At 47.5% G+C, this 25361-nt stretch overlaps 1 long non-coding RNA gene across 9 annotated transcripts in view; it reads right to left on the minus strand.

Annotated features, from left to right (window-relative positions):
- Positions 1-328: 328 nt before the first annotated feature.
- LOC140632680 (uncharacterized) overlaps positions 329-25361 on the minus strand; it is a 74264-nt gene continuing 49231 nt past the window's right edge. Inside the window, exons 1-7 of one of the 9 annotated variants that reach the window (XR_012030312.1) lie at positions 13761-14890; positions 13409-13567; positions 12465-13024; positions 11412-11726; positions 10372-10576; positions 9842-9943; positions 329-1112 (exon numbers count right to left, since the gene is read on the minus strand). This is a non-coding gene — a long non-coding RNA (uncharacterized lncRNA). The other 8 variants (XR_012030313.1, XR_012030316.1, XR_012030315.1 and 5 more) reach the window with 8 other exon arrangements.

The raw sequence follows: 25361 nt of genomic DNA on the forward strand, positions 1-25361 counted from the left end.
TCTTACTCCCATGAGACCTCGAGTGGCCACCCACAGGCTCCTTGGCATCCCCTCAGCTACTCCTGGGCTCCTTTGGGGAACATGGCATTACTGCATGGCCCCTGCTCCCTGCTGGGGTGAGGGTGCTCTGGGAGGCTGTTGCAGGCCATCTGTCTAGATGTGTGCACACCTTCTACTCGGGGGTAATATTGACCAGCCAGCACTACATCTGAGAGAGTGGTTTGTCTTCCTCCCTGCCCTGCTCTCTGCCCATCCTGCTCCAGCCAATGGAAGGAGCAGGCCAGAGGGAGGCCTGCATTACTCAGCACAACAACTATAACACAGGGACTCTGGAAAATCAGAGAGAAGTTTATTTCTGTCTTACATAGTTATCTGGTGTGTCTGAGCTGGAGGACAACCTGCTTCACGAGGTCATTCAGGGAGCCAGGTTTCCTCTGTTTTATTTTTCCACCATCCTTAGAGTCTTTCCTCTTCACGGTCAAAGTCAGACTGAGGCACACTCATGTTCCAGATCACAGGTAGGTGAAAAAAGAATAAAACCAGGCAAGTTGTTCCCTTAAATAGGTGAGGCTGAAGTTACTCAAAACCTTATGACTCTCGATCTTTTGATGAGAACTTATCACGTGAGCGCATCACCGACTGATCCAAGCACTCCTTCCAGCAATGTTCAGCACCCTCCTCTGGTAAATACCAGCTTCTCCATCATCTCCATGGTGTTTATTTTCCACTTGAGTAGTGTCCATGGGGAACTTCCTCCTTGCTCACTCCTTATCTGGCTTTGAGAGTGAAGGGACAATGGAAACTATGGAAGTAGAATCGACAGGACTTGACAACTGATTATAGTTGATGACTATTTTAGATTCCACGTATAAGGGAGATTGTGCAGTATTCGTCTGTGTCTGACTTTATATCCCCCATATTTGTCCATGTTGCAAAATGGCTTTTTTTTTCTTCTTTTTAAAGGCTGAATAATATTCCATTGTGTATGCACATGCTGCATTATATTTATCCATTCACCCATGCATGGACATTTAGGTTGTTTCCACATTTTGGCTATTATGAGCTAAAAGAGTCAAACTCATAGAAGAGAGTAGAATGGTGGTTGCCAGGGGCTGGGGGGAGAGGGAAAAGGGGAGATATTGGTCAAAGGGTACAAAGTTTCAGCTACGAAAGATGAATAAGTTCTAGAGATACTAATCTATAGAGGTATGACTATAGTTAACAACACTGTGTTGTATACTTTGTATCAATTATATCTCAATAAAGCCAGAAAAAAATAGTAAAATAGAAAGGAATTGAAACTTTCTTTCTTTCTTTCTTTCTTTCTTTCTTTCTTTCTTTCTTTCTTTCTTTCTTTCTTTCTTTCTTTCTTTCTTTTTTTTTTTTTAATGTTTAGCCAAATGTGGTGCCCAGGTGGCTCAGTCAGTATCTGCCTTCAGCTCAGGTCATGAACTCAGGGTCCTCAGATTGAGCCTCACATAAGGCTCCCTGCTCGGTGGGGAGTCTGCTGCTCCCTTTCACTCTCCCTCTGTGCTCTCCCTCAATCTCTCTCTCAAATAAATAAATATTTTTTAAAAATGTAGCCTAAGGTGATAAGAGCTGACATGGGATATACTAGAAAAGGGAACCAATTTAATGAGAATTTAAAAAATATAATGAAAATAATAGCAAAACCCACCTTTTAGGCATACTGAGAACTTTGACTGTATGACTTCATCTGATCTTCAAAATGACACTAATTTATTCTTGTTTTCCTTTTTTCTTTAAGATTTTATTTATTTATTTATTTATTTATTTATTTATTTATTTATTTGAGACACAGAGAGAGGCAGAGACATAGGCAGAAGAGAGGCAGGCTCCCTGCGGGGTACCTGACGTGGGACTCCATCCCGGGACTCGGGGGGCGGGTCATGACCTCTCTGTGTGAGTTGAGCTTCCTCATGGCATGTCAGCTTTAGACCAAGTGGATATCCTACATAGTTGCTTATGGAAGAAGTGTTTAATGCAACTTCTGTCTAACTAGCATTCTGCATGGAAGCTGCTTCACTTTTTATGACTTCTGTTGGTGGATATGGTAAAAATCCCCAAAATGCTACCAAATGACTCATGTTGGGCAAATCATTAGGTTGATCTTCTACAGTAATATGTATAATCTATGGTGGAAATAATATTATCTGGTTTTTTTTAATCTCTGAAGGAAACACCGAAGCTTAGAAACATGAACATGGTGCTCATTCCACCATCCAGACTTCATATAATTCAAGCAACTTGCTTTAAATTCCACTCTTCAGTTCCCCCATAAACATAGATCTGTGATTGTACACAATCCCATCTATTAACGTATTTTATCTTATTCTCATCTCAACAAATTTGGACACTCGACAATTCTTAAATGATGACAATAGAAGGCTTTGCTTCAGTGAATGAGACCAGAATTGTGTTGTTTTCAGTTCTTAAGTCTGTCCTCTTGTTGTCATTTAGGGCTAAAGCTGTAAGCACATCTGTATTCACCCGAGTGTTGCAGTTCTGTCGTGGTAAGTCTAGCTGGGGCTGCGCTGGCACTGGTTCAGGGCCAGCTTCTCAGAGTCTCGTGGCTTTTCTTCTATGCTATTGCATCACTGTTCCTCGATGGCCCTTGCAGCTACAGACATTGTGTCCCTTCAGGGTAGAGGGGAAGGGGAAGTGGTGATGGCCTCAAGTTTATGCCTCTTACTGGGAAAAACCAAAGGCTTCCCAGAGCCCCCAGCAGATTTCCCCTGATGACTCATCTGCCAGGACGGTGTACGTGGCCACTCGTGCCCACAGGCTGGGTTAGGACAGGGGTGCCTGCGTGGGCCTAGACCCATGGCCTCCCAGAACAGAGTTGAGGCTCTGCTAGCAGAAACGAAGGAGGGGGAATGGGTATGAGGGAGGAGTGTGGTAGTTGGTGTCACAAAGGACTTAACTTTACTCTCTTTCCTCGATGTTTGGGAGGATCAAATATATATGAAATGTGCAAAGGGGCCCTTTGCAAAATGAAAGCATGCAGCTTCCTTCCATGATCATTCTACATCATATGCCTGTTTTATTAAAGACAGCTCCTTCTTCTTCTTTTTTTTTTTTTTAAGATTTCATTTATTTATTCATGAGAGATACCACAGAGAGAGAGAGAGAGAGAGAGGCAGAGACACAGGCAGAGGGAGAAGCAGGCTCCATGCAGGGAGCCCGACATGGAACTTGATCCTGGGTCTCCAGGATCACACCCTGGGCTGCAGGTGGCATTAAACCGCTGCGCCACCGGGGCTGCCCCTGCTTCTTCTATCTTACCCTGAGAGCCACCTAACAAAACTGCCTATGGCCCGACTCTGCCCACCTTCTAACCTCATCTCTACGACAGCCACCCCTCTGCTGCTCACCACCTTCCTCTGACAGCAGCCACTTCTTTCAGAGACCTGTGAATTCACTAAGGCTTTTCTCACTCAAGGGTCCTTGCTTTTGCCATTTTCCTTGCTTGGAACAGACTCCCCCTTTCTGTTACCTCTTCAGAGAAGTCCAGGCCAACTCCCAACATGTGTGAAAAATCCATCCTGCACCCTTCCCCCCACAACCAATGCTCTTTCTGAGCATAGAGCACACTCTTCATTCCTATACAGTCTACCGATTTATCTTTATCTGCTGACGAGGCAGCCTGGTGTAAGATTTCCAGGTGCTAGAGCCAGACCACCCAGATATAAGCCCTTCCTAGCTGTGTGGTCCTGAGCAGGTTACTCTAATGTCCTGGTGCCTCGGTTTCCTCATCTGTAAAACAGGGATATTAATTTTTCCTACCTCATGGGATTGTGAGGAGGATTAAATGCGTCAATATTTGTAAGATGCCTAGAACCAGGGCCTGTACATACAAGGGACTGTGGGAGTGTTAAGTTTAAAAAAGAAATAGCATACCCTTCCTCAGCCATATGACACACTCCATGAAGACAGTGGCCACATCTGCTCTCATGCTACAGTGGCTAGCACGATGCCAGACCATGCCGTCATTGGTGTGATGATTGCTGTCGTCTTACCTCTAGTGGGCATTAAATATTTGTTGAATGAATAAGCGCATAAATGAATAATGGAGTGATGTTCTATGTGGGGGAGGAGAGGAGTGGAATAACCTGGTTACCAAAACTAGTGCATTACAAGAGCACAGGTTTCCAGAAAATACTGAGCAGAAGTCTCTGACACAGCAGGGAGTTAAAACCCGTCCCTGTAGTCTGTTGGAACAAATCATCCACAACAGAGTGAGGTTGCCGCATGGACCACCCCCCAAGTGGCCTCCACTTGCTTCCCGGCTACAGAGGCTGCTAGGTCTAAGATAGCCCCAGAAATGGAAATGAGCTTCTGGGTGGCACCCAGGTGCACCCTCCCACCCGGTCAGAAAGCTGTAGCATGGATTAGGTGTCTTGCCTGCTGACCCCACCACCCTGGGGACAGCTGCTTCCTGGCTGGCCTGAGCTCTGGCCCCATCACCACTTGGGACCGTTCTGACTCCCTCTGAAGAGGATTTTTCCAGACCCCAAACTCCGGCAGCTTTGTGGGCCAGCTGCCTTCTGTTCCCTTTCGGAGGCAAGCAAGGCTCTTAAATCATGAATGTGCATCCAAGTTGTGCTGTGGGGTCTCAGGCCACTGGCTGCTCTACTAATGCTTGTCCAACCTGGGTGTCCCAGGAGCCAGCAGGGCCCAGTAACATAGGCCTGGGTGGCTCTGGCTGCTTCCAGGGCCGGATCTTGGCCCGTCTGCTACCGCCACTGAGGAGGCCTCCAGGCTGCGCAGTGAAGACCGTCAGGCCGGGCCTCCCCGTCCACAGGCAACCGCGAGTTTGTCTGCTTCCCCTTGCTGCATGGCAGCAGGGTTTCCCCTTTCCTGCTCGGCCCAGCTGGAAGCCTCTTTATGAACGGTTTGTTTGCAAGCTCTTGGTGGTCTGGGAACTGGTCTGCAATTTCCTGGAAGGGGAACATTCTGTCCGTCTCTCTCCTCCGATAATCGTCGCCCTGCCATCTGTCCCTCCCTCCTTCGGCCCACACACTGCACACCTTAGAACACTCCAGAGTTTCCGAGGAGAGAAAACACTTCCACCCCTGAAAAAGTAAAACGTGGGGATGCCTGGGTGACTCAGTCGGCCAAGCATCGGCCTAGGGCTCCTGTCCTGATCCCAGGGTCCTGGGATGGAGCCCCACATCTGGCTCCCTGCTCTGTGGGGAGCCTGCTTCTCCCTCTCCCCCTGCTGCACCCCCTGCTTGTGCTGTCTCTCTCTCTGTGTCAAATAAATAAATAAAATCTTAAGAAAAAAAAGTTTAACATGTGATGGTACGTATTATGTAGGGGATGTCACCTTCCATGAGGCTCTTTAAGGATAGTTTTGAGGGAAAATTCTAGGGCAACTGTTTAGAAGCTGTTTGCGGTTTGTCTCTTTATTAAAGACAATTTCTGGCCCCACTTGGTTGTGAGAACCAAGCCACGAGCTGAGGAACAGGAAGAGGAGTGACAATGACCAACATTTGCTTTGGCACAAATGCCTCCAGTGGAGTCTATTCCTGCCCATAAGGCCTGGCGGTCACTCGGAGCTCTTCCCCTGACACCACCCCAGAGCCAGGTAGCCTGCTCCCCGGATTCACTCTCCATTCAGCTCCTTTGGTCATCTCTCCCTTCTCAGGAGAATAGCATCCATTTCTCACAGCCAGCCCCTCCTGAGAAAGAAAGAACCAGACTTGGCTTCCTGCCTCTTTGGTGGGTCTTGGCTGGAAGCAGGAGTGATTTAGACCCTCACTTTCAGCCAAATCTCGTATAAGTTATCAATAAGTCCTTACATTCTCTTAAGGCTAATGGGATGAAACAAACCTTGAACTGCTAATAGCTTTTTGACTTGGAAGGGAACTCAGAAATGATCCAGTTCACTGGTGTTCAGGCTTTTTAATTTTTTTTAATTTTTATTTTTTTAGCCACAGCAAACCCCCTTCCAGTGAGATCCTACTGAGAAGCCCAGGAGGCTGACTGTGAAGTGATGAAGAGCTCAGACCCCACAGACTCATCTCCTTAGCTTCTTGGTAGTCCCTGAGACCCTCACTCTATGTCTAGGACTCTCTGGAAACTACCTTGAAAGTAATTCATTACCATGGAGCGAAGTGTGGCCCAGAGAACCCAACCTGGTAGTCCAATGTAGCAGTTACTTGGAGGCCTGGACACAACTGAAACCCAAGTTCCCTGGGGTCAGATTCATATGCTTACAAACATTCTGACAGCCTGTAGCATATTACCCACATTTGTGTTTAACTTAGCCGTTTAATGAAATGGCTCAACCCATTTCCTTTTTCATTAATTTTAGTGATCTCCATTGTGTACTATTTTTTCTAGGGCTACCATAACAAAGTACCACACACTAGGTGTCTTAAACAATCGAAATTAATTTCCTCACAATCCTGATGGTTAGAAGTCCAAGGTTGAGGTGTCTTCAGGGGTTGGTTCCTCCTGAGGCCTCCCTCCTTGGCTTGTACACAACCCGTATTCCCCCTGTGTCTTCACACGGTCTTTTCTCTGTGCCTGTCTATGTCCAAATTTCCTCTTCTTATAAGGACACCAGTCATATTGAATTAGTGTCCACTCTAGTGATCTTATTTTAACTTAGTTACCTCTTGAAAGACCCTGTCTCCAAATCCAGTCACACTCTGAGATTTTGGGTTTAAGGACTTAAACATATGAATAATTGGCGGTGGAGAGGGACACTGGTCAGCCCATAAAAGTTGGCCAATCTTCACCTTGGAGTGGTTCATTCAAAGACAGCATGTGTAAATGAAATAAATCAATCAGAGAAAGCAATTATGATTTCACTCATATGTGGAATTTAAGAAACAAAACAGATGAACACAGGGGAAGAGAGGAAAAAATAAAATAGGACAAAATCAGAGAGGGAGACAAACTATAAGAGATTCTTAACTGTAGAAAAAAACTGAGGGTTGCTGGAAGAGAGGAGAGGAGGGTGGAGTAACTGGGTGATGGGTATTAAGGAGGGCACCTGATATAATGAGCACTGGGTGTTATATGCAATTAATGAATCAGTAAATTCTACCTCTGAAACTAAAAATGCACTATATGCTAATTAATTGATTTTAAATAATAATAAAAAAAACAGAAAGAGAAGCCATAGTCTGTGACTTCTTATACATTTAAAAACATTTTTCCATAGTCTTATTTTTAGGTCACTTTTTTTTTTCTAATTAAAACTTGGAAGACATTGCTCTACTGACTTCTGGCCTTGCAAATCATTATGGAGAAAGTTCGAGGCAAGTGGAATTTCTTTTTCCAGTTCCAACTGCCAGACACACGAGGAAGGGCATTTTGGACCCGCCCCAGCCAAACAACAGGACGAGTTCTGCCTCACGAGAGTGACCCCAAGTGAGGCCACCAAGGGGTGCCAGGCGAACCTAGCACACTCTGCTAACCCCAGAACCTTTAGCAGATAAATAGTTGTAACCACTACACTGGGGGACGATGTGTTGCCCAGCGATCCATATCTGGCACATGGGGCCAGCAGGAATTCTTTCTGGGTTCCAGTACAGTTCAAGATCCAAGGTTATGTGGGTGGTGAGGAGTTTAGGCTTCGCCTCTCTTAAGCCATCAGGTACCTGCCACAGCAGGGCTGCTCATGATGCCATGCCGAAATGCCTGCCTCGCCAGCAGACTGCCTCCTACGAATGGGGGGAGTCTGAGCACATCCCCTCTCAACCTCTTGTAGGAGCCAAGCTTGGCTCTGCTGACTCTGGCGCCCACCACCTCTCCGGGTGTCCCCCAGCATTCCTGTTTGAATTGCAGTGGATTTGGCAGCTGTGCTCCAGATATAGCGCCTGGGATCTGGTGGGGTCACAGACAGAGCCTGGTGTCATGGCAGATGGAGTTGCTGTTCCCGATTTTGTGTGTGTGTTTGTGTGCATTAGAGGGGGTGATTTCCTATAGTAGGAGGCAGTTACATATTCAGCTGACTATTTAGAATCACAAATATTTACAAATTTTAGAATAATATTTTACAAATATTAGAATAATAAAATTTAAAAACAAATATGGGTAACTAACAGGATTGTCAACTTTTTTTTTTTAGGATTTTACTTATTTATTCATGAGAGACACATAGAGAGAGAGAGAGGCAGAGACACAGGCAGAGGGAGAAGCAGGCTCCATGCAGGGAGCCCGACTTGGGACTCGATCCCCAGACTCCAGGATCACGCCCTGGGCTGAAGTCGGCGCTAAACCGCTGAGCCACCCGGGCTGCCCAAAATTGTCAACTTTTTAATCACCTTAGAGTATCTTCAAAAGAGCAGGTTATTCTTTATTATCATCATCCACTCACCAAAGAAATTCATTACAGCGTCTAACTAAATTGCAAAGCACAGAAACTCAGAGAAAAGGATCATCCTCCTTAAGAGAGAATTAACGTGTGATGTACATCTTTATGTATATGGATAATATTAACTTTTGGAGACGCAGAAAAGCTGCAGCTTAAAATCAGATTTTACACAAGTTTCCTTTAAGTGGCCCGTTCTCCTTACAATGAGCTTCCAGAATGTAAAGGAACATTCACCTGCCTGTTGAGCTGGAAGTTTATCTCCCTCCCTTCCTGGGCAGAGTATTATGACCTCGAAGTCACGCCAATTATTTAAGTGCTGCATTAGGTTACATGCTTCCTTATCGTGAAATAGTAAACCTTATTAGTCGCCCCAGATCAGACCATTTCTGGGTCTAGCCTTTGTTGGCACTTCAGATAAACTTCGTTTCATATGGGGGCATCCCACAGAGTTGGGGGGGGGGCATTTTGAAGGTAGGGAAAAGGCTTGGCAGCAGAATGAAGTCCCCCAGGACCCCGCCGACTTTATTAGTCTGTGGAATAAGAGATGGACGGGCCACTGCAGGGCCCACGGGAGCGTCCAGGCCGTGTGCAGCGAAGCCGCCCGGCTGCCCCGTCCCAGGGTGGGGTCGGCCTCACTGGCCTGGCCAGGGACCCAGCCAGGACACACAGACCCCCCAGAGGGTGGACACTGATAGGGGGGCAATTAAGTGCACTCTTTCTTCTTTACAGAGAAAGGGAATGAAGAGTCACTTAGAAACCCAAGGAGAAGGTCTGGGAGGGGCTTGCAGGAGAATGGCCGGGAGCCTGAGGACTGCCTCCGTGGACACCCCGCCTCCCACGGGAGCCCTGGGACTCCCCATGGTATCCTTCATGCGGTGGGATCCTCGCCCCGCCCCACCCTCCCGCCCAAAGCCCAGAGGGAGGCCAGGCCTGCCCTCCCGGGTGGGCCTCGTGGCCGCCCTCCAACCACTGCCCCCCGGGAAGGCGCAGATGCCTTGAAACCAAGCCTGTACCTGAGAGGAGGAAGGCGAACCGTCCGGTGGGGCAACAGGCCGCTCCCTGGAGTGCCTCCAGGAAGCCGGGCCTGGGCCCAGCGGGCGGCTCCCGGGCTGCTGTCTCCTTGCTGCCCTGTCCCTTTGTTTCTGGCCCCATTCACCTGCCACCACTTTGCCCCACTTGAAATCAGACCCCGAGGAGATCGTTGTCAAATGCCACAGCCCCGGTGCTTGCGGCGGCAACAGAACAGTGGGCTTTGAAGCTTGGCTTCGGTGTCAGCCCGGCCTGCCGCTACCTGTGTCACCACAGGCAAGCCTGGAAGCTCCTTGCCTATAGTTTCCTCATCTGCAAAAGGCAACGGATCCTAGTCCCTGGCTCCCTCCCCGAAAGGAGGTCGTGGCCCGGATGAGTCAACAGGAGGAAGGAACCACGATTAGTAATGGGGATAACCGGGGTGCTGGTTGTACCTCCGCTCCTCTGGCCCGAGCTCACCTTAATTACTGGCAATCAGAAGGGGACATGCGGGGAGCAGGGGAGGAAGGGGGAAGAGCAAAGCAGGGGGTCATTCCAGGGTGCTTGAAATAGTTTCAAACTCTACAAAAAAACACACAAAACACTGTACAGTTTCAACCATCGTAAACATGACATAGCAACGGGGGCATCTGGGTGGGTTCAGTGGGTTGAGCGTCTGCCTCTGGCCCAGGCCATGATCATTCCCAGGTCCTGGGACCAAGCCCCCCATCGGGCTCCCTGCTCAGCGGGGAGTCTGCTTCTCCCTCTCCCTCTGCTGCTCCCCCCACTTGTTCTCTCTCTCTCTCAAATAAATGAAATCTTTTAAAAAATGCCCTAGCAACAAAAAAGACTAGAAAAAAAGATATTAGGGAGTGAAAGTCATTTCTAAGTGCAAGGGTTATAATTTTTACTTTCTGCTCTTATAACAAAAAATACATTTGAAGATGTCCCTTCCTCTCCCCCGCCCCCCGCCACCTCATGGCTGCCTGTGCCACGTGTGCCCATCATACCTGGTCACAATTTCATAGGGAGCATGGGACAGGGTGGAAGATGTCTTGGGTCTTGATTTCATAGACAGGTCAGGAGGAGAAAACTCAGATGAGACACATGAAAGCAGGAAAAGGGGCGGCAACCGGACGGCTCAGTCTGGCGGAGCACAGACAAGGAGGATGTCCTGGGGGCAGGCACTGCTGGCTCAGGGTGATCTTGGGGAGCCTTGGTAGGGAGTGAAAAGTGAGGAGAAAATGGGGCCACTGGCAATACCTGAATGAGGTGACAGGACACCTGCCAAAGAGGCTTGGGCCCCGAGGGCCAACCTTAGTATGGAAGTAAAGTGACAGTGGTAGGGAAACTGAGGCAAAGCTCTCTTCTGTGATGAGCAAGGGCAGAAACCCTTGCATCTCCATGGCATCCGGGGTTCGTTCCCTGCACGCAGACTCCTAGAGCTGGCCTGCGATGTCATTTCAGGTCCACCTAACCCAAGGCCTGGATGCTGGGTTTTTTTCTGCTGCTTCCATGATAAACTCAGAAAATGAGCACGGCTGAGCCTGCGGGTACCCATGACAGGGTGTTTCCTGCCAATCTCAGCCTCCAGGTAGTGCTGCTCTGGTCTAGGAACACCCAGGGGCGTGCGCGGGGCCCTTACCCCTGTGAGGGCCTCCACAGAACTTTCCCCCGCCAAGCAGAGCCAGTGTTGGGGCTGGAAGGCACTTGTGGTTCTTATTACGATCGCAAGACACCCCTCACAGCAACCATCCGGGAACTCTAAAAAGACCAGGTTTACTACTCACAAATCCTGGATGATGCACAGCATGCCTAGGGCCACACAGTGAGATTTTGGGGAGAAATAGAGAGAGAAAGCACAAACCTCGGTTCTGCCTTTATGGGGGTCAAGGGTGGGATGCCTAAGGTTTCAGTCTTTCTTGGTGAATTTAAAATGTAACAGCAGAAATCAGGACACTAGCCAGGAAAAGCAGGGTCACTCAAGTGGTCAGTTATCTGGGTTCCCCAGAGCTTTCTACAAGGGGAACCTCATGGGTGGGACACCTACCTGCTGGTTGTACTCAAGTGGCGGTATGGTTACTCAAGTTGGAGGCCGCTGAAATGGAGGCCTCAGCAACACAAAGCGTAATGCCAGGCGCTGGCCCTACACCTGGACTCTGAGGAGCTGACACAGCAGATTCCCCAGCTTAGGATGGTGCCCATTTGATTGCTAGGATGGTGGAGACACGGAGCTTCAGCGCTGTCTTCCCTGATGGTCTTCAGGTAGCCGGTTGGCTCAACAGGACGTTTTCCTGATCGCATACGGGGTGGTTCCACTGTCAAGGAGATGTGAGGGGGGCCAAGTGAAGGAAATCCGTGCTTCCTGACAGTACAAAAGAACATTTCTTCAGACCTAATTAACACAAAGGATTTATCAACAGTCAAGAGCCGAAAATGTCGTGAAATACACTTTCTTTTAAAGACTTTCTAGTAAGAAGTACATGCTCACTGTAAGAGTGGAAAAAAAAATGTCTAAAATAGCATAAAGAATAAAACAGCATCAGCAAAGGGTCATCACCCAGAGAGAAGACACAGGTCACTTTAGTGTATTTTTTTTCAGTTTATTTTCTATTGAAAAGAAAAATCTCAAAAGCATTATTGAGAACACTTAAGTCTCTGCTAAATTTATATAGATTATATAAATATTACCTGACATATATTTTCCTATATCTTGAAGAGGTCTTTTACTGGTGCCAAAGTATTTTATTGAAAGAATCTATGAATTTAGGCATGCCCTTATTATTAGACAATAAATGGGTTTCTAATGGGTTTTTTTGCTATTATAAATAATGAGGGAAAAAATCTAAGTATTCATTTCTCTGTTAATAGCTCTGATCATTTTTGTACAATAAATTCCTAGAAGCGCTATTACCAGGTGTCTGACACCTTTTCTACAATTTCTCCGGGTAGCTCAGTGATTCCATCACCTTACTCTCCTGCCAAACTCAGTTTCTGAAACAAAACCAGACTTTGCTAATAGCCAAAAATAGTATTGGCATAATTCTCCTCGAAGGGGCGATACAGTCAAAATGCCAGACATTTTGGCAGGCAGGTACAATACCTCAGATGTCACAAATGAAAATCCTGGGGATAAAACCTGGCATTTAAGTCACCAGACAGAATGGAGTAGGACATGGAGGTGAGGTAACTTAACATCAGTGGTGAAGAGTAATGCGAATCCAAAAAAGCTTGCCATCTTAGGTCAGAATAACAGAAGCATGGAGTCCAGAACTGGAGGGTGGTGTCCTCCGCCGTGTGTGGCCAGATCCAGCCTCAGGAGTTGATGCCACAGTGCAAACGGACAGCGCAAGTGGTCCTTGTTGGAGGAGAGATCAGAATAAGGGAACTGGAGTCCGCTTCTCTGGGGTGCGACTCAGCAGCCACCACTGCGTTAGGTGACACAAGACCCCTGCCCATGGCTGACTGGCGCAGGGGTGGGTGCTCAGGGTCTCTGCAGGAAGATGACACCTGGAACCGAGAGACACAGAAAGGGGAGTCACCCATCTGCACCGCAGGCCTTGTCGTAGGAGAACCAGGGACCCTCGCCCCGAATCCCAGCCGCTGGCTGCACTGATCCGGCGGGGCCTCTCAGGGAACACTACCCAGAGTCGGTTCTGGAACCTGCAACAGAAAAGGAAGAGCCCTTAGTGCACAGCCCCCGCTAATTCGCGAAGTGTTGGAACACCTGTGGGGTTCATTCTGGGCGAGACGCCAGAGCTGTAGGCGAACCTGTGCGGTCCGGGCCGCGGAGCAGGGGGGTCAGACTGGGTCCCGGGGGCGTCGAGGGGCGGGGCTAGAGGATGCAAGCCCCCCACCCCCACCCCCGCCCCGCACCCCGGGGAGTCGGTGCAAACGTCCGCTCGTTTTTGTTTTTTTTTTTTTTTTTTTTTTTGTGTGCAACCAGGGGACGGGGCTGCAGGACGGGGGGCCCAGCCCTGGACGCGGCTGCTTCCAGAGCCGCGCTCCGATCTGGCCCGTGGTTCTTCTTGCCCACCTGCAGCCCACCTGCAGCCCACCTGCAGCCCCCGCGTCCATCCTCCTCCCGGGGATCAAAGCCACCTAAGGGCTCTTGGAGGGCAGCTCCTCCTGGGATTTGCGCGCCCCCTGGTGGACAAGGATGAGAACTTGACATACTCTCCAAGGTCGCGCGTTCCTTCTAAGCTTCTGGAAGCATGAAATAAGATGCAAACTATTAGGAATAAATAAAATAAATAAGACAGTGCTTTCATGAATTTGGGAGCGCTTCGCGTTGTCTGCTTAACGTTTTGATTCTCTTAGCAGTGTCGTGGCAGGGACGGTCACAGAACTGCTTGCCTCCCCCTCGCCCCTGTCCGCGTCTCCACTGTTAGATACGCACCGTCTCCACTTAGAGGAGTTTGTTCCCAAGAGTGGATCTGAACCGCATCTCATGAAAGGACAGTCCTACACCAGCTCCACATCCCATGTGGTGCTTATGGTGAAAAAAAAAAAAAAAGACAAAGACAGTGCCACCTGTTAGACGAGGACTCTCAGGTTTATCTATTCTACTTTCTTATTCCTGCTCTTGGGTAATAACTTCATCCTTAAGACAATCCATCACAGAACCTGAATGACATCATCTGAATCCCCACTGACATTCTCTTAGAATCTGGAGAATTTCATGTTCTCCCTCCAAGAGGGATGGGCCTTCTGGGACAGATGGCTTTTAACAGAACTGATTTCTTTGAAAATGACTTATTCTTCAGATTTACAGAGGCCACTCTTCCATTGGTCAGCCTTTGGAGCATTTTGAGAGGACTCTCAGGTTTTTTGAATGAGGCATCATTTAAAAACAAAACAAAATATGGGATGCCTGGTGACTCAGCGGTATGGCGCCTGCCTTTGGCCCAGGGTGTGATACTGGAGTCCCAGGATCAAGTCCCACATCAGGCTCCCTGCATGGAGCCTGCTTCTCCTTCCACCTATGTCTCTGCTTCTCTCTCTTTCTGTGCCTCTCATGAATAAATAAATAAAATCTTTAAAAAAAATAAAAAATAAAAACAAAATAAAACTACAATCTCATTTAGAGCATCTTGAAGGGATACAAAACAGACCCAACGTCAGTAGTTTACTTTAACCCATGTGCTTCCTAAAACTACAGGAAGAAAGACTGAGTGTGGCGGGAACCTTGCTGACTATAGAGCTATTCCCTGAATGTAACCAACCAATGACATTGCGGGGGTGGGGGGGGGGCATAAATGGGCCTCTCACCTTCAGCAGTTGCCTGCTAACAGGTTGATGGATTATCCTTGGTGTTGTGCTATAGCCCTGGAACTGGTAACTGACTGAGGAACTCAGTCACTTAGAAAAGAACTAGTATGTGTCTGATGTGGTATAAACTGGAACCGTTTCAAAGCTACAAACAAAATAAACAATTGGAAGTGTAAGGGTGACGTCCTCTTGCAGGGTTTGTGTATGTATTTGGGAAGATTCACTGAAGTGGCTCACAGGCCTATAACGATGCCCAATTCACAATAAGATCTCAAAAATATTTGTAGAGTTTATAAAGGTGGGGCGGGCGGCCAGGAGAAGAGGCAGGGAACAGACCCTCGGACTTTGAGGCGTCTTAAGGAACATCTAGCCCTCGGTTTCAGAGTGCTTTCTGAACCCAGAAGGTTTTGAAGAACTGTTCCAATGTTTTATTCCAACTTCACTTTAGAAATATATTTAACTTGTCATTAAAAGTGCTACGAAAATGCATATTCAAAATTACTGATGCACTCAAATGCATGAGCTTCTACTGCCTGGTGAGCTGGTTTTGGGGTTTGGTTTGTCTCGATGACCTCAGATTAGAACCTGCTCTGCCCTGGTTAAGGACTAACCTGAGTAGATCGGTCAATTATTGAAAACAAAACAAGGCAAAAGAGAAAAGAAAAAGAAAAAGAAAAAGAAAGAAAAAGAAAAAGAAAAAGAAAAAGAAAAAGAAAAAGAAAAAGAAAAAGAAAAAGAAAAAGAAAAAGAAAAAGAAAGAGAGACTAGGATGTGCAAACACTTAATGTGTACCAGTCAGGATCTTTGAGATAAAGTGCAACCAAAATAAACACACAGATAGCCTTGTCTAACTCTTCTGTATTAATCTAGTGAATATTTGGAGTTATTTATGTACACAAATTTATACTGTATTTTTACATCTGTGTTTTTTTTTAAGCAGGTGAATTTTTTTAATTTTTATAAATTTATTTTTGTATTGGTGTTCAATTTGCCAACATATAGTACATCTGTGTTTTTTATTCCAATTCAATTTAACTAATGTATAGTGTATTATTAGTCTCAGAGGTAGAATTTAGTGATTCGTCAGTTGCCTATAACACCCAGTGCCCACTCCATCAAGTGCCCTCCTTCATGCCCATCACCCAGGTACCCCATCTCCGCAGTCCCCTCCCACCCAGTGACCCTCAGTCTGTTTCCTATGATTAAGAGTCTCTTATGGCTTGTCTCCCTCTCTGTTTTCATCTTATTTTTCCTTCCCCTCCCCTATGTTCATCTGTTTTGTTTCTTAAATTCCACATGAGCAAATACCTGTTTTTTTTTTATACTAGAGTTCTGTGGGCAAGAATGGGCATTGCTCACAAGTGATTATAAAAGCCCCTTGGTCAAGCCCCTCATTTTACAGAAAAGGGAACTGAGTCACAGGATAGTGATGAGCCCCATTATCACCACTATCAGAGGCCAAGCTCAGCACTTGAACCAAAGTTTTACTTCCTCACGTGAATCATCCTGATTTTTTTTTTCCCTGTTAAATTTACTTGAGTTTTTTGTATCAGTCCTCTTGCTGGCAAATGAACTCAGTTATCTAGCATGAATCTTCTTTTGTTCGGGGCAGGAAAAATGTTACCAAACAGCCTAGAGTGTGTTTTTGAATTAACCCGTAGAAGCTCAAAGAAGAACAATGGTTATGAACACAAAGCCTCTGACTCATGGCAAAGTTGGGAAAGAGGTTGACAGCTGCAGCGAAACAGCGTCTATTGTCTGGCCTCTGAGCCCCTGCAGAGGGAAGGCCTCACCAGTGGATGTGCTGAAAGCCTCTTTGTACCTTCCCAGCGTGTCAGTTGGGTTTTGCTGGGCGCTCTCTGCCAGGATGATGGAAGGACCTGCAAGAACGTGTATCCGACCCCAGGCCACCCCCCCCCCCGGCCCACTCCTTCCTTCCCTCAGAATCCCCCCTAGGCTAGGATCACAGAGGCTGGGAGAAGAGGGGTTCCCCAGCTCACAGAGGCAGCTGTGGGCGAGCCGGGGCTGAGCAGCAGATGGCCGGCCTTTCCAGAGTCACATGGGGCCTCGACAAATGATCTCAAGTGGCTTCTCAGAAATGGGGTAAAGGATGGCAGCCTGTGGGAAGCTCGTTAAGTCCCAAATGGGCTACAGCGGTTTCTATAGGAACAGAACCCAGGTTTTTAATGGAAGGTAACAGCAAGTTAGACTTTCCTTTGTGTCCTATCCTATTCATTCTGCAGATTGTTACCGTGGCCAGGCCACTCTGGCTACTTTCTTTTTCTCCTTAACTCTCTCAAACCATTTAAACCCCACTGCTTTGCCCTCTTGGTCTCAAATCACATCTTGTTCTCACCATTTCATTCCACCCCAGTCCTTTCTCTACGCTCAGGTGACTCCCTACACTGACATCCTCACTGACCGTATTGGTTCCAGCTGATCCCATCTGCGTGTCACTGGCCATGATCCTAAGCTGTCACCATGAGCAATGCCTATGCACAGGCAGAAAGAGCCCCCAGGTCCTTATGAAGATAAAGAAAAGAGCCAATGTGCAAGCAACACACCAATGTGCCTGCAACAGGGTGATTGTGTCCATCCCCTGCTCGGAGCATGGCATCTGCTCCATGGCTGGCTGGGCTTAGAGGCCTCCAAAACTGGGCCCAATCTTTCCGAGCCCCTGTCTCACCAGATTCTCTACTTCTGTGCCCCTCACCCAATGTTGTTGGGACAACTCCTGCTGTCTGCCGTCATGGTGTCTTTGCTTCAAACTGTCCTGTTAGCGAAATCAAGAGGCCATTAGGCTGAGGTGGCTCTTGTGCCTTCGCAGCCTAGGTGAGCCAACCCAAACTGAGGCCTGTAAATGCCTCAAGGTTAAGAAATGGAAACCTAAGCTCAACCGATCGTAAGCAGACAACCAAGGCTTGCCCACCTAAGACATCACTTAAGCGATAGCCTATCAACAATCCCCTTGCATTGCTTCTAGCATCTTCTCTATCGAAACCTGGCCCCACAAAAGACATGAACAGAAACTTCACAGAGGAAGACATAGACATGGCCAATAAGCACATGAAGAAAATGCTCCGCATCACTGGCCATCAGGGAAATACAAATCAAAACCACAATGAGATACCACCTCACACCGGTGAGAATGGGGAACATTAACAAGACAGGAAACCACAAATGTTGGAGAGGATGCGGAGAAAGGGGAACCCTCTTGCACTGTGGGAATGTGACCTGGTGCAGCCGCTCTGGAAAACTGTGTGGAGGTTCCTCAAAGAGTTAAAAATAGACCTGCCCCACGACCCAGCAATTGCACTGCTGGGGATTTACCCCAAAGATACAGATGCTTTGAAACGCTGGGACACCTGCACCCGATGTTTCTAGCAGCAATGGCCACAATAGCCAAACTGTGGAAGGAGCCTCGGTGTCCATCGAAAGATGAATGGATAAAGGAGATGTGGTTTATGTATACAATGGAATATTCCTCAGCCATTAGAAATGACAAATACCCACCATTTGCTTCGACGTGGATGGAACTGGAGGGTATTATGCTGAGTGAAGTAAGCCAGTCGGAGAAGGACAAACATTATATGTTCTCATTCATTTGGGGAATATAAATAATAGTGAAAGGGAATATAAGGGAAGGGAGAAGAAATGTGTGGGAAATATCAGAAAGGGAGACAGAACGTAAAGACTGCTAACTCTGGGAAACGAACTAGGGGTGGTAGAAGGGGAGGAGGGCGGGGGGTGGGGGTGAGTGGGTGGCGGGCACTGAGGGGGGCACTTGGCGGGATGAGCACTGGGTGTTGTGCTATATGTTGGCAAATTGAATTCCAATTAAAAAAAAGAAGGAAAGAAGAAAGAAAGAAGAAAGAAAGAAAGAAAGAAAGAAAGAAAGAAAGAAAGAAAGAAAGAAAAGAAAGAAAGAAAGAAAGAAAGAAAGAAAGAAAGGAAAAGAAAGAAAGAAAGAAAGAAAGAAAGAAAGAAAGAAAGAAAGAAAAGAAAAGAAAGAAAGAAAGAAAGAAAGAAAGAAAGAAAGAAAGAAAAGAAAAGAAAGAAAGAAAGAAAGAAAGAAAGAAAGAAAGAAAGAAAGAAAGAAAGAAAGAAACCTGGCCCCAGGTGGTGGAAGGCTTTTCCTCCTCACATCTGCTTGTCCACAATCTCCTGGACCCTCCTTCTCCCAAGACCTTGTGCCCCCTCGCGTGCACGTCGCATGGAGTCAGCGTCCGGGAGCGCGAGGGCCAGAGTGGCCGCGACCTGGCGGCCCCGTCCGACACCAGGAGCCCAGTGCGCTGCCAGGGCGTGCGGCGCCTCCTGCGCGATGTCGGGAGCCTCCTGTGTGCGCCTTAGACGAGTTAACCCCCGGGGAGGGCTGAGGAAAGGGCTTGGCTCAGGGAGTATTAACCCGCTCCATTAAATCGGCTGTTTTGGTTAAATGGGCAGAGAGGGCGGCCCCCTGCTCCTGTCCCTGTTCCTCAAAGCCACTTTGCAGACTCGTGGCGGCCCGCGCCTCTGAGGAGGTGCCCTGCAGGCCCGGCCGATGGCTGGTTACCCTGAGAGAGCGGCGGGCCCAGCCCAAAGTCTCAGGATCATGTAATCCTTGTGTATCTGTCCCGTGGTCAGAACCCTAAGGTCCGGCGACCAGAAGGTTCCCCGCGTCCTACGTTTCTGCAGCTGAGGAGCCTGCTGGGGCGGGACATGCTGGCTTCCCGGGTTCCCGCCGCTCATCCTGCCAGAGCCGCGTGGGCCTGGGCGGTGTGCGGGCTGCCGGCACCGAGTACCACAGACTAGGGGGGCTCACACAGCAGAAACTTCCCGCCCCCCAGTTCTGGAGGCCGCGTCCAAGATGAAGGTGCGGGGAGTCTGGCTTTCCCCAGGCCTCCCTCCTCGGCGCAGGCCGCCCGCCCTCCCTCTGTGTCCTCACGTAGCCTTTCCTCTGTGTGCGTGCTCCCCGGTGACTCTGCACATCAGATGTCCTCTTCTGGTCACCAGCCACGGGCGCCTGGGGGCTCAGTCGGTTAAGGTCTGCCTTCGGCTCGGGGCATGATCCTGGGGCCCTGGATGGAGCCTCGCGTGGGTTCCCTGCTCAGGGCGGGCCTGCTTCTCCCTCTCCCTCTGCCTGCTGCTCCCCCTGCTTGTGCTCTCTCTCTCTCTCTCTCTCTCTCTCAAATAAATGGATAAAATATTTTTTTTCTTTTTTCTTTTTTTTTAAAAAAAGGACACGAGTCATATTGGATTCGGGCCTACCCTTAACAGCCTCATTTTAACTTAACTAGCCCTTCAAGGCTCTTATCTCCACATACAGTCCCATTCTCAGCTGGTTAGGGCTTCAACGTGTGCCTTTCAGAAGGACACAGTTCAGCTCACGACAGGCAGGAAGGAGAGACAGGGGTGTGCAGCTTGCTCCCAGTGCAGCCAGTGCTCTCTCTCCTGCTGCTCCAACCAGGCCTGAAAGATCGATATCTCAGAAGGGTGTGACACTAAATCCGACAGGGACATATGCCAGGGACATATTCTCTGGAGACTTTCCCTCTCAGTCCTCCACATAAACATGCCAGACCTCGTCAACCTCCAGCCTCAGTGGATGTTTGCTAAGGTGAATTGAAACATGGTTTGTGCAAAGTTTCACTCTGCTACCTCTCTGCAGAAGTGGGATCAGTTCCTGGGATCGGTCACTTGCTGATAAATCTGGTCTGCAGAGTTGAGATTTGTTCATCCTTGCTGAGGAATGTCACAGAGGTGGCATACAGAGGGAAGGCGGCAAAGGAAGGCGTTTTTTAGGAAGGAGCAGCTTTTATTATCTTGATTTGCTTTGGAAGTTATTTTAGGGACGCATATATTGCCAGCTGGTTACGGAGCATGTTTAGTTGGTGCGGCAGGCTACTTACTTAGGGGTTGTAAGTTTATATTTATTTCTTTAGAAAATAGTGGGGTGGTGCTTCCTTGCTTAAAGGAAGGTTTATCGCAGGTTGAAAGCAGGTGTTGCCTACAGACCAGCTCCTCTGAGATTTGTTTCCAAATGCCTGAATCCATTGAGGAGAAGGGACTCGAGAGAGAAAGAGCCTCTGAGGGAAGCCTGGAGGCGGGGGTGGGTTTCAAGCCCAGCCTAGGACAACCAGAGGTCCTGGGGTCCTGTGGATAACAAATATTCATGTGCTGGTCCCTGACAGTGTCCTGGGGATGTGAAAGGAATTCAGAGGGATGAGTCCTGTGGGGCATCAGAGAGATTCATCCAGGCTCCTGGGTCCCCATCTTTCCGGAGCCACTGTCATTCCAAAGGTGGCACAAACAAGACAGTGGGTGGCCAAGTGGGGTCACGGGAACTGGAACAAAGGGCATCTCCGTGATCCTCAGTGTGGACAGATGACCAATGCCAGCCGGGGCCCCCAGTGTGTTGGTGGAACCCAAAACCTTGGTCCTTTGCCCTCTTCTGGGGATGAGTAGAAGAGGGAGCAGCCCCAAGAATGAAGTTTAATTTTCCTTGGATCTTGAAGCAGCACATAGACTGAGTTATAGAAAATAAAGACATTTAGTATTTCTCACACCTCAGAGCTTGGGGACTGAGATTCACTCTCATTGCATTACTTCCTTAAAGAGATTTGGTCTTGAACTTTTCTCCAAAATACCCAGCTTGGTCCAGGAGCAAAGGATTTCTAGCAACATGGACACACTCGCCATCTAGTGGTTATGCAACATATTAGAATCTGCATACAGAACTAAGAGAAGCTCAGTATTCTGTATCTTGCTCTTCTCTGGAGAAATTCAAAATAGTAGAAAGATGCTACATAAAATAAGGAAGGTGTGAAAGATTACCTATTCCACAAACAGGGTTTCTAAAAAGGCCTCAAATTGAAGAGGTAAAGCAATACAGTAGCTTTATAATTCTAGGGTCTCCCAGCCCCTCTAGAAACTGCAAGTATTTAAATCAGTGTGTTAGTGAGCTATAGAGTAATGAAAAATATTTTTATAATGAAATCATCATAATCATAAAGCAATTGCCCAACCCCATTCCTATAATCTCCAGGCAGGAATTGCGATAACTTTCACGGGATTGAGCTATGCAGCTTGCACAATAAACATTGGGTTAAAAGTTCATGCTTCTGTTCTGGTTTCCCAACACCCATTCCCCACTTCTTTAGAATGATACCTCCAAGTTTTTAGCTGTCAGATGAAATCACAGAATAAAGAATACATATAGAATTTCCCAGCCTTTTCTGCCAGTAGGATCCTATGACTCAATTCTACTTTTATTTGCAACCTTGTCTGAGTAGCTGGAATATGAGTGTGATGGCTGAAGCTCAAGGAACCGTTCTGAACAGAGAGCTGGAAGATTTTGCTGAAGATAGCAGAGCATCAAGACAGAAGTTTTCTGGGTTTTTGATCATTAATGAGCTGCCATGCCAACCCCATACTGTTTATCTCCAGACTTACTTTATATGAAAAAGAAGTACATCCCTATCTTGTCTAATACAGCATTTGACCCCTGGGAAGGGCTTTTTGCATGTTGCGGAGAGCAATCTATTGATAATGGCTTATTGGAAGTGGTGAAGAAGAGGGCAGTGAGGATTCAGACACTGTGGACTGGAAACACGGGATCTTTGTTATGCAGCAGAGCGTTGTTACCTGCTGCACTCTGAAAGGCTGTAGACCAAACCGAGGCTCTAGTATCTCCCATTAAAAATTTTCTGCCAGGCCATGAGAGCCACCCATTGTCAGAAATCAGCTGAAGGAAGTTGCCTTCCTACCTACACATGGCTGTGATGTAGACCTCCGTTCAGTTAAGCCATTTTGAACTGTTTTCAGAATACAGAAGCCAGTAAATCAAAGACCATTAAACAATTTCTAGAAGAGTTCTGATGGGCTTTTGGGTGACGGTGGCCGCGTGAGTCTGAAGTCTCCACGTATCTTTCCCCCAAGCCATAAAATCAACATGGAATACAAACAAAATCACACGTGCCCCAAACCTGTAGCATCACTAGGAGACAAGTCTATCACAAACTCCAAATCCTAAAAAGAGCAATAAGCACCCAATTACAACAGAGATAATTCAGGAAGGCCTGTGGGGAGAAGATCTGGAAGAGGAAAATCCTGCCACTGTGGGGAGAGGGGGACCTGGAAGACCTGGGACAGTGAGGGGACCAGAGCCTCAGAGGAGATGGCTTTAGGGAAAAAGAGATAGAGAAAGATATGTCAGAGAAGGGAAGGAAAACAATTAGAGGCATGAGGATTGGAAAAGAAGAAGTAAAACTGTCCTTTTGTGTAGCTGACATGATGATATACCTGGAAACTAAATAATCAATGCTTGTACCAACACAAAAAAATGAAAGAATCCAACAATGTGGCAGGATGTACCATAAGCCTGTGCCAAATCAACCACCTTGAAAGGTATGACACCTCTTGGGTATTTTTCCCCCAAACCTATAACCCCAGTCTGGTTTTGAGAAAAACAGTAGACAAACCCAAAAGGAAAAGTATCCTGCAAAATGCCTGACTAGTACTCTCCAAAACTGTCATGGTTGTGAACGACAAGGAAAGGTCAAAGAATTGTCACAGGCCAGAGGATACTAAAGAAACACGACTACTAAGTGGCCCACGGTATTCTGGGTGGGATCCCAGAACAGAAAAGGGACATTCAAGCTAGCAATGTGCAAGTAAAGACTGATTTTGACAGCAGGGTAGAAATGGCACAAATTCTAAAGGAGTTTAATGGTGTTACTTTCTATTCTAGGGCCCTTATGACATCGCCCAAGCTACTCTGGGTTAGAATTTGCTGGCCAAGTAAGAAATGGAGGAAAATAACATCAAGTGAATATGAATAAGTTTGAAAAAAATTTTACACAGTTTCCTAGTCCTGCCTCCTTTCACTTACTTATTCATTTTTAAATTAGAGTTCAGGTTCCCTGAGTCACAAAAAAGTGGGAAAACAGTTTCCATTTATGGACTTCAGATGAAGATGCTGAAGGGCAGCTATGGAGTAATCCAACCACGAAAATGAACTGGGCATATTGTCTGAAATGTTTAAGCAGGCTGTGGCCTCTCTCCTTGCGCTAGTCTTCACATCACCCCAGCAAGGAGACATCTGCACAGCATACTCCCTGGATGGCGGTCAGCTGCTGATCCCTAGCAGTGCAGGGCCTGGGAAATCCTGAGGTTACAGAGAAGTTTTAAGAGCAAGTCTCTCATAATACAGGCAGGGCACTTACACATTTCAACAGAGTTATGCTGAGTTTTGAGTTGGAGAATGATTTCACTCAATGAAATGGAACTTGGTCAGGCCAGGTTTGCGTAGCTCTTGAAGACATATCATGATGACGTATCAGAGAGCACTGCGAACCCTCCAGAAATGGCACCATGGAAGTGTTCTGAAAAAGGAATCTCTGACTCTTAGCAAGATTTTTTTTTTCTGAAATGCTCATGCCCCTGTCATTGCTACCTACAGTTTTGATTTGAGGAAGCTTTCTAGAAGCATTTCCCTCTTTGGTCCACTGATATGTAGGATAGCTCCCTCCTTTCTTCCAGGCATGAAATATCTTTCCTACTGAGAGCCTCTGGCCAGACAACAAAGATTGGGTCATCATCTGAAGAAGGGGACCATTAGGGGCGTCTGGGTGGCTCAGTTGGCTAGGCGTCTGCCTTTGGCTCAGGTCATCATCTCAGGGTCCTGGACTAAGCACCATGTCCAGCTCCTTGGTCAGTGAGGAGTCTGTTTCTCCCTCTCCCTCTGCCCCTCCCTCTGCTCATGTGCTCTCTCTCTCTAATAAATAATTTTTTTTTAAAAGAAGATGCCGATTAGTACCCTTGGAATGATAATGGGGTGGGGTCAGGGAGGGTTGGGGAAGCCTCCTTAATATTGTTTGTAACCATTAGTCCCTTAGCACAATGATCTTACAGAAGCTCAAGGCTTGGGACCACAGGGCTGAGAAGATAGAGAGGTAGCAATATGGATGGAAGGAGGACAGGGAAGCGTCCTGGCTGGGAATCCCGAGCTGCCTGAGAATAACACCCTGAGGAAGGCAGGCTCTGAAGGGGATGGTGTGGCTGTCACCGGTGTTGGGTTAATAGGAGAGCACCCTGCAGACAAACACACTGATAAATGCCTCTGAACAAACTACTGGCATTTTCTCCACCCGGACGTTAGCAGACAGCTCTTTCTTAAAAGGAGCCCTCAATGGAAACGCTGCCTGTTTTCCTTAGAGAAACCAACAGAGGACGCTGTTGCCCAACAAAGCCACCTTCAAGTCCCACGAAACCATTTTCCAATTGTTGCGCGGCGGCTCCCACCCTGGTCTATGAAAATTCACCAATTTGAGCAATTCCAGACTGAATTTTTTTTTTTTTTCAGCTTCCAGCTCACCTGTGGTGGAGATGTTTGTTTACAACAAGACCGCCGATGAGCATATGCTCTATGAACTGGGTAATTCAACATTGTGGTTGAGCCCAAAGAAACACAGGACAGTTTAGGGCAGCATTATTTTGTGGCACAGAGAATGCAGGAGTTCTCATGTTTAGGAGGTTAAATATGCAAACACTTCAAAGATATAAAGGGAATTCGGATAGTGGGGGAAGTAGAAGTGTTAGGCTGTGCATCCTAAGGAAACAAAAGAGGTCAGGTCGATGCTTGCACACACACACACACACACACACACACACACACATCACTCACATAGGCAGGCACACACAGGGGATCTTCCATTTGGACACGATAGGCCGGGACTTCAGTTTGCCACTG

Source organism: Canis lupus, chromosome 4 (genome assembly GCF_048164855.1).
Source record: "Canis lupus baileyi chromosome 4, mCanLup2.hap1, whole genome shotgun sequence".
Taxonomy (NCBI): Eukaryota; Metazoa; Chordata; class Mammalia; order Carnivora; family Canidae; genus Canis; species Canis lupus.